Raw genomic sequence first — 10156 nt, 5'->3', positions numbered from 1 at the left:
GTCTTTAGTAAATAAAACTGATAAGAAGATGTATTTATATTTCCTTTTTGATGTACTGTATTATGCAACACACACGGATATCCCCCATGACCAGTGTGTGAGCTTGTGTTCTCTTATTTAAGTGCTTGTTTTTTGTACTGTATGTTGTTCTGAGTCTATTGAACTGCTGAGTGAAGGATTGTGAAGGATTAAACACTCCTGATTGTGAATGGGTATATTTTTGAGGATGTATTCTAATTTAAATTCATATTTCATTTATTGTATCTTGATTTCTATGTAATACTAGTTCTGATTCCTAGAATCAGAAGGAAGGAAGTGAAAGATTAATGATAGTTAAACATAGCCAACATCTCTGCTGTAACTGACTCATAATTCTGGGAAAGTTAAAGTATCTCTTGACATTTAAAAAAAAAAAAGAATTCATATTTTTGTATTGCATTTGCTGACAGGTCATGGCGCGTAGAGCCTTTAGCACAAGGTAACAGTTAACATTGTACATGGATTGGACTGGATTCTAAGAGTGTATGTTGCTCTTGTTAATTTAAGGGAGGATTTAATTCATGATTTAGACTAATTCAGTATGTGATAGACACGAGTGGACTATAGGGGCTATCAAGGACCACCAAAATAAATGGTACAGTAATGATATTAAAATCCATAATGGTAAAAAATGAATGGGTACAAAACTTGTAGGGAGTTTTACTTTTTTTTTTTCAACAATATATTTATTGAAATTTTTCGATATTATACAAAAATCATAACATACACGTTTAACGATAAACAGACAACCAAACATTAGGTACATTCAAAATTGGCATTTGAGTCCATGTGGTGACGAGAGTCAGGTTCAGAGTACAGCATATGATTGTGGTCCTGTACAGGGAATAGTTATTCTGTCCCTATTTCGTTCAGTAGGTCAGACAGATCATTGTTCTTAATATACCCAATGTAACCCCCCCACACTTTCTGAAATACTTCCTGCTTATCTCTTAAAGTGTATGTAATTTTTTCCAGTGGTAAACACATAGACATTTCTTTGAACCATTGCATGATGCTCGGCTTGCCAAACTTCTTCCATGATAGAGCTATCACTCTCTTAGCCTGTAATATTCCTATATTTATGAAGATCTTTTGGCAGCAATCTATGTTCAGACCTGCAGGATACAAGCCCAGAAGAAAGAGTTTGGGTTCCATAGCTAGCCTTGTTGATAAAATCTTCTGAAGTAAGGCTCCAACCTCTTCTCAAAATTCACTTATTTTTGGACATGACCATAGACAGTGGAACAATGTGCCCTTATCTTCTCCGTATTTATTGCAGAGGTCAGGGATTTGCCTATTAAATTTGTTGAGTTTTTCTGGTGTAATGTACACCCTCATCAGCCAATTAAATTGCAGTAATTTAAGACGTGTGTTGCTCGTCTGAGATTGGGCTGCCTTACAAGCTGTGCTCCATTGCTCCACTGTCACTTCCTCCTGCAAGTCCGAGCTCCATGCAATAAGCTTAGTAGTAGAGGTATCCATAGATGATGCCAACAGCAAGTTATAAAATTCAGATATCATACCTTTAGTATAGGGGTTTTTAGATAGGATTTTCTCTAATGTGGACAATGGGGGTGTATGTGTAAAGTCTTTATTATAGGACCTAATAAAACTCCTAAGTTGTAAGTATTTGAAAAAATGTTTTTGGGGGATTTTAAACTTAAGGGCTAGTTGATTGAAGCTTAGAAAATTTCCATCCCCCCCAAAAACATCTCTGATCAGTCCCAACCCCAAGTCTGCCCATAACTTAAAGCTACCATCCGCCCTACCAGGAGCGAAAAAGTTGTTGCCCCAGATTGGGCTAAAAATAGAGAGGGAGGAATTTTCTTTTAAATATCTTCGTGTCACATGTAGAATACAAATCATGTTTTTAACTATAGGATTAAGAGTGGTCTTTTTAAGTTTATTATATTTATCAGAGTAGATATATGCACGAAGTGGAAGCTTAAGATAGAGCGATTCAATATTTCTCCATGAGGGGGCCTTTTCTGAAGTATAATAGAACATGATAGTCCTTAATTGGGTTGCCCAATAATACCAAAGCATATTGGGGCACTGTAACCCTCCTCTGTCAAAGGGCAAGTATAAAAGGGATAGACGGAGTCTGGGACGTCTATTGTTCCATAAAAATTGGTTAAACAGTTTTTTTATTTTAGAGAAAAAGCCTGCTGGCGGTGGCAGAGGGATATTCTGGAACAAATATAGAACCTTAGGGAGAACATTCATTTTTAGTATATTTATTCTTCCAATCAGTGAAATTTGGAGGCTCGACCATCTCTCCACTGAGTTGGATATGTCAGTCATAATTGGATTATAATTATAGTCCACCACATCCTCCAATTTCGGAACGATTTGAATGCCTAGATAAGTACATTTATTCACATTCCTGAAGTGGTATATGTGTTTAGGTGGGTTCATCCTTTCTGCTGAGTTTAAAAGCATTATGGAGGATTTTGATTTATTAATCTTGTAGCCAGAAATAGCGCCAAAGTTACTAATCAGATCTAAAATGGATGGAATAGATTTTTCCATATTCCTGAGAAAAAGGATCACATCATCCGCATACAGGGCTATTCGATGGTCGAACCCTCCAATTTCTATACCCAAGATCATTGCATGGTCCCTTATAGCAATAGCAAGTGGCTCAATTGCAATTACAAATAAAAGGGGAGATAGCGGGCAGCCTTGTCTGCAGCCTCTTCCTATCTTTATTGGTTTTGAGATAATATTGTTGGTAATTATTTCTGCATATGGGTCATTATATAGGAGCTTAACCCAATTGCAGAATCCCTCTCCCAAACCGAAACGACCAAGTAGTTCGAGCAGATAGGGCCATTCTACCCTATCAAAGGCTTTCTTGGCATCTAATGCCAAGAAAGCTGTATCAGGCGACCCTCTTTGTTCATGCAAGATGTTTAAGACCCTTCTGACATTATGGAATCCCTGTTGCCCAACCATGAATCCATTTTGATCTTCCTTGATAATATCTGGCAAAAGGCGTTCAAGTCTCTTTGCGAGAATTTTACAAAGTATCTTTAGGTCCGAATTCAAAAGACTAATTGGACGCAAATTTTCACACTTATCGTTTGATTTTCCAGGTTTTGGGAGAAGGGTGATTAGGGCCCCTCTAAGGGTAGGTGGGAGTATCCCCAATTTAGCGGATTCAGAAAACATTTCCAAAAGGGGAACCTTTAATTTGGATAACATTTTTTTGTAAATATCAATAGGAAGACCATCTGGCCCTGCGGCCTTTCCAGACTTCATACAAGTTATTGCTTCCGAGATTTCTTCCAAAGTCAGGTTTGCCCCAAGTTTCAAGATCTCCTCCTCTCCTATTTTGGGGATATTTATGTTATTCTAAAATGAAAAAAAATTGGGATCTAGTTCATCTCGGGCTACTTCAGAGCTATAAAGTCTTTCATAATAGACCCTAAAGGAATCATTTATTGCAGTGGGGTCAGATATCGTTTCTCCTCTATCATTTTTTAAAACTGTAATTGATTGTTCTAATTGAATTTGTTTTATACGCCAAGCCAAAATTTTACCTGATTTCTCCCCTTGGTCGAAAATAGATTGTTTAAGTTTTAGTAAATTAGCTGTGGCTTTTGAGGCTGAGATTTCGTTATATTGAGCTCTTAACAGTATCAAAATTTGGTGTAGCTTGGGACAGGGATTCTGAAAGTATATATTCTCAGTTGCTTTAATTTTTGATTCTAGTATTATTAGCTTCTGTTTGGCCTTCTTGGATTTTGAGCTTGTGAAATTGATAATGTGACCTCTGATGAAGGCTTTGAATGCTTCCCATCTAATGCAGGAGGATGTTTCTGAAGTATTCAATTCAAAGTAATCAGTAATTTGTTTTTCAAGGTATTCCATCAAGTCTTGGTCCTTCAGCCATTCTTGCTTAAATTTCCATTTGGGGGGGTCACGAACCAGCCCTGGGTCCATATAAACCAAGTTGGCTGGGGCATGATCCGATATAAGAATACTGCCATAATCACAACCTTTCACTTTATAACATAGACTCGCTGAGATTAGACAATAATCTATTCGTGAATAAGAATTGTGTGTGCTAGAGAAACAAGAATATGTTGATACTCCAGGGTTCCTGTCTCTCCATATATCCTTAAGATTCAATTCCCTAGCAAACTGAAGGATGGTTTCCCTACTCCGGCTATGAGATTTGTCTAAATGTGATGATTTATCTATATTAGGATTAAGAGTACAATTGAAGTCTCCTGCTAAAATATAGTGGCCAATAAGCGATGCCAGGGTGCAAAATAAGTTACTAAAAAAGCCTGGTTCATCCTTATTTGGAGCATAGACATTGACTAAGTTTAGGGGTTCTGTAAAAAGGGTGCCTTGAACAATCAGATATCTTCCCATCCTATCCGCTATTACTTTATGAACCTTAAGGGGGACGGACTTGTGTACTAAAGTTAAAACCCCTCTCGCCTGGGAGGTAAATGGTGCTGAAAACACCTCCCCTCGCCACCTTCTTTTAATCTTTAGGTCCTCTTTTCCAGCTAGGTGAGTTTCTTGGAGAAAAATTATTTGGGATTGCATGTCTTTTAACCTTCCCATCACTTGTTTAACCTTTTTAAGTTTCTGTAGCCCTCTACAGTTCCACGATGTCATCTTAATTCCTAAAACACTGGTCATAGCTGCTTGATATGAATTGTCTCCTCATGGAAGAAAATAGAAATGTACCTTTAAAACACCAGAACATTACAAGAGAAACAGATGCTTTAAACTGCATCAACATTTGAACACAAACCCCTAAGCACAGTGGCTGATTCCCCTCACTCCCTATTACACACTCCGGTAGTGCTGATGACCAGTCCACAAAAATTGAGGAATGGTCCTTTATAGTTTATCTCCTCCTATTTTAACATTTAACCCTCCCTCCATTAAGAAGAAAAAAAATATATAGTAGTAATTGTTTTGCCAAGAAAAATGCTGCTCTGTCAAATGTGCTCATACAGAGAAATTTAAGTATTAAGGGGCTCCTGTGGCTTTGCAATTTTAAGATACAACTATAACTCAGAATACTCTCCCAAGGAACAACATTAATCCCCCAGATTAAAACAAATCAAATAAAATGGGATCTATGGTATTATATATGTAAAAACAAAAAAAATAAAATAAAAAAAAAGGGGGGGGGGGGGGGGGGTGATTCATTTCGTTAGAGACCTTCACTGCATGTTTTGTAAAGTTAAATAATAACATCCCACATAGAGTTCAGAGTCAGTTGCATGCAGAGGTCACAAATTCACTGAACAAGCAAAAACTAGTGAGACAACCCCCATATAAGTTGAAAGGAGAGTATGCAAGAGCACACGCAGTTTTATAGTTCAACGTTAAGTTCACAGATAACCCCAATATTCGCTGCCGCTATTTTATCTACTCCGTTACCATTATTTATCCCGTTCCTGCCTCCTCTTGGACCCGTCTGACAAAAGTCTCTGCGTCCTCCAGATGATCAAAAGTCAGTGTTTTTTGCTTGTAGGTCACCAGGAGTCTGGCGGGAAGACGCATGCCGTGTCTTATCCCCATATTGCGGAGTTGTTGTCTCACGGAGTTGAATTCCTTCTGTTTCTTGATTATCCCGGTTGCCATGTCCGGGTAGAATCGCACCGGAGTATCCTCGTAGAGAATTTGTTTTTTGACTTTAGTCGCTGTCATCACCATTGCCTTTTCCCTGTCGTTTATAAATTTCATGATGAGGGTCCTTGGGGGGGCATTTGGGTCTTGTCTTGGGCCGATACGGTGAGCTCTTTCCAGAAATGGTCTCGACTTCAGCTGGGGGATGTCAAGCGTCTCCGGAATCCAGGTTTCCAGAAAGGAGCAGGTATCGGATCCCTCCACCTTCTCCGGTAGATTCACCAATCTCAAATTATTCCTCCTGGACCTCGTTTCCAAGTCAATCACTTTGTCCTCCATATCCCTGTTTTCCTTTTCAAGACTTTGCACTCTTGCAAGTAGGCTAGTAACCGTATCTTCAGTATCAGAGATACGTGTCTCAGCATTTACAATACGCTGCAAGCATCCCCCGACCTCTTTTCTCATACCGTCAATTGTTGTCAGTACGCCGTCTAACCTGTTGGAGAAGTCGGCTTGCATCTCTTTGATTGCTTCGAGAACGGGCGCGTGGCTTGATCCTTCTTCGGTGTTAATGGGCTCCTCAGCCAAAGTGCTAGCTTGAGCTTTAGCTTCTCCACTTTGTTTAGTTGGCCCGAAGTCAATTTTAGGTTGTGACGGTTTACCGCGACCCTTGCTGGGTTTAATTGGTGCAGTCGACATATTGGCACTTTTAAGCACAGATAACACCAAGTTTTAGTTGCAAACGTTTACTTGAGAGTGAGTTTCATGGCAAAGATTTTACGGAGGAGGGAGGTGTGTGTCCACCTAGTGCGCCGCCATACCGGAAGTCTCGAGTTTTACATTTTTAATATAACCTACCCCACCTCTAGCTCTACACTCCTAACACAAGAGTGATATGGATTTTATTGTCTCACTTCTCTCATATATGCATATTTTACATAATATTGAACTATTTATGCACTATTTATGCACTATTTATACATAAACACATTTATGTGTTTATGTAACACTGACTAGGTCTGAGTTTATCATTAGGTCAATCAAATCTCTTGCTGGAAACATCTGGACAAAATCTGAAAAAAAAGATTTTCTAAGTGGTTTTGGCTAGACGCTCTGCCAGTGCTTGAATAACAATTCTCACATGTTTTCCACTGTATGAACAGAAACTGAAGGAAGTGCACAGAAAGTGGAGCACAGTCATAACTGGGAGTGGAGCGTCATCCACTGAGTTGTGCTACTGAGTGGTATAGCACACGATAACCGCCCAATGTGTTCTATAAGATGGTCTGATAGTATGTTGAAGACAACTGACTATCCATGTGATGCTACTGTAGCAAGGCAGTTTGAGTAGTCAGCATGAAAATGAGTCATCAATCAGACACCGATAAGAATATGAGAATAACTACTCCCTCTGTCAGTGATTATCATTAATTGGCGCTCCCTAATGGTGCAATTGAGTGAGGGACGTCATGTGAGTGTGTTTTGAGTTTTCCCTCTCTGTAGACACGAGCACGATATTAGCGCCAGCAGGTTGCTCTTTTGCATAAAACGTTTGAAACAACAGTCTAACTATCTGTGTTACAGCAGAAAACTCACAACGATAAAAAGGAGATCGTGAGTTCTTGAGAGTTGAAAGAGAAGTTATACAACAGCCATGGAGTGCAGATCACGTCTGAATAGCATATATATCGAATATCCGCAATAACTGCACTAATTGATGCACCTCCCCTTTTTACTCAGTGGCTGCCACATATAGTTATAGGGAGAGAAATGTGTTGTATGTAAAGACATTATGTATTAGTATTTATTTCAGTGCAATGTTTCGGTTCCTTTTCTCACGTTCCTAAAAAAGAGGTCACATTTTAGTTTCATTCAGGTGCTTGAAATCCTTGAATTTCAATCTTGTGTTCTCAAGGTCTGAAAAGTGCTTGAATTTGACCTTGTAAATGTGTACAAACCCAATTGTTTCATCATGCCTGAAAATAAATTAGCTTACATCACTGAATTACCTTCTTTTCATGTTCAAGTTTCTCCAACTGTAGCTTCGCGATTTTTATTTTTTGTATTCGACGTCAAGCTAAATTCCGTTGAATTCATCCATACAACAGAGACAGTGTGAGTGAGCAGAAACTTGTATGCAAGTCCAATGAGATGGTATGCATCTGTTAGCAGGTTGTAATAATAAGTAATATGTATTCAGATGTTTTTTGTAATAACAGTTAATCAGTGTTTTTATTCATTTTAACTGTAATGTGAAACTGTTGAAAGGGCAATAAACCATAAACACTGACTTAAATCGAAGCTTGATAAGCGTAGTTTCGGGAGCGGGAACACACACCAATTACACCCCTTCCGGCTCCTATATAAACAGACCTAACAGCTTCCCCCTCATTCACTCTCGCTTTCGAGTTTCACGTGCAGGCAGTCTCAGTCAAGCTTTCATGGTCATCCCAGAAACAGATCGTACTTCCCGCATCGCATCAACAAAACTTGAACAAATGCTACGATTACTACTCCAAGAGTGAACTCACCACGGATCACGAACTGCAGATCAACCCGTCCGACTTGACTGAAGATTCGTGGGAAACCGGTTCTCCTCTCGTCACACAGCAGCAGACCGCAGCCGAGCGCCCCGCGGGGCACATGCCGGCCCCGCAGGCACATACCGGCCTTGCAGGCTCTTCAGCCCACACTGATGTGACACTCCCGATAGATCTCCGGCTTCCTCTCCTCCACTAGCGAGGGCAAAAACCAGGGAAGCAACGCACAAAGCCGCTGAAGCAGCAGCTTCAACTCTCCCCTCCTCAACCGCTTCAACAGTCCAACTCTCCACCACACCGGACTCGCACTCTCCGTCCGGCCGCCTTTACATCCACAAACGGACCCCGACATCAGCGACCGAACTGCCAACGATTCCTGCATAGGATGCATTCCCTATCAACCTCAGCCACATTAAACTAAAGCTTCATTGTTTACTCAGCATCAACAACAGCAACCGGCGCTCCCGCCTTCCGGGTTTTCGTCTAAGCCAATCACCGCCCGGTTCGGCACGCGTGACGTCACAGAGCCCCGTAGCCCCACGGCCACAGCGCCCCCCGGCAGGAGCCAGGTAGTATTGCGCTACTCATTCTACTCAGTCTGAGTCTCAGTCTCAGACTTGTCAGTATTATCGTTTTGGTGTCATAAAAGAAAAAGAAGGAAAATAAATAAATAAATGAATTAATAAATATAAATAAATAAATTAAATTAAATTAAAGTGGCTCCCGAGCAGCAGTCCACAAACCAGTGGGTGACGTCACATTGTTACGTCCATTTCTTCTATACAGTCTATGGCATTATACCAACGGCATCAGTCCTGCATCATACGTTATCCATCTCCACTACTTTGTAGTAAAGATTCATAATTAATTTAAAGTTACTTCCACATTGTCTTTTCCATATACCAGCTGGAAGCTTCTCGCGCAGCTACTCTAACGTCACTTTGCCATTGCACACCGTTACACGTGCTTGAACATTACAAACACCAGGTTGCACGTTGCCAGCATATCGAGTCAATCGTCATTTTAGGCATCATCTGCCATTAAACGCATCGTATTGCACGTTACTAACACAGTTATCACAATACTAACCGAAATCACTTTGTATCGTCCACGTTAAAAGCTGGATCGCAAGCTACTAACACAATTTATCACAAATACAACTAACCTGAAATTGATTCTATATTGTCTGAGTCATAAACCCCCTGCCGTCTCCGCACTCCAACCGCAGCGCCGCTCCTAGACAGGGACATCAGGCACCGGGATGCCTGCGACCCATGCGGTTTCTTACTCCAGCCACAGCATTTCGTTTAGACAGGGACATCAGGCACCGGGATGCCTGCGACCCATGCGATTTCTTACTCCAGCCACAGCATTTCGTTTAGACAGGGACATCAGGCACCGGGATGCCTGCGACCCATGCAGTTTCTTACTCCAGCCACAGCATTTCGTTTAGACAGGGACATCAGGCACCGGTATGCCTGAGACCCATGCGGTCTCTTACTCCAGCCACAGCATTTCGTTTAGACCGGGACATCAGGCACCGGGATGCCTGCGACCCATGCGGTTTTCTTTACTCCAGCCACAGTGTTCTGTTTAGACGGAACATCAGTCACAGTGATACCAGCAACCATGCCATTTCCTCAATACGACCGCAGCGCTTCGTTTAGACAGGGACATCAGGCACCGGGATGCCTGCGACCTATGCGGTTTTCTTTACTCCAGCCACAGCATTTCGTTTAGACAGGGACATCAGGCACCGGGATGCCTGCGACCCATGCGGTTTTCTTTACTCCAGCCACAGTGTACCGCTTAGACGGAACATCAGACACAGTGATACCAGCAACCATGCCATTTCCTCACTACGACCGCAGCGCTTTATTTAGACAGGGACATCAGGCACCGGGATGCCTGCGACCCATGTGGTTTTCTAACTCCAACCAGTGTTCCGCTTAGACGGGAACAACGGGTACAGT

The sequence above is a fragment of the Scomber japonicus genome, chromosome 11 (genome assembly GCF_027409825.1).
Source record: "Scomber japonicus isolate fScoJap1 chromosome 11, fScoJap1.pri, whole genome shotgun sequence".
NCBI lineage: Eukaryota > Metazoa > Chordata > Actinopteri > Scombriformes > Scombridae > Scomber > Scomber japonicus.
This window is presented reverse-complemented; position numbering follows the sequence as displayed.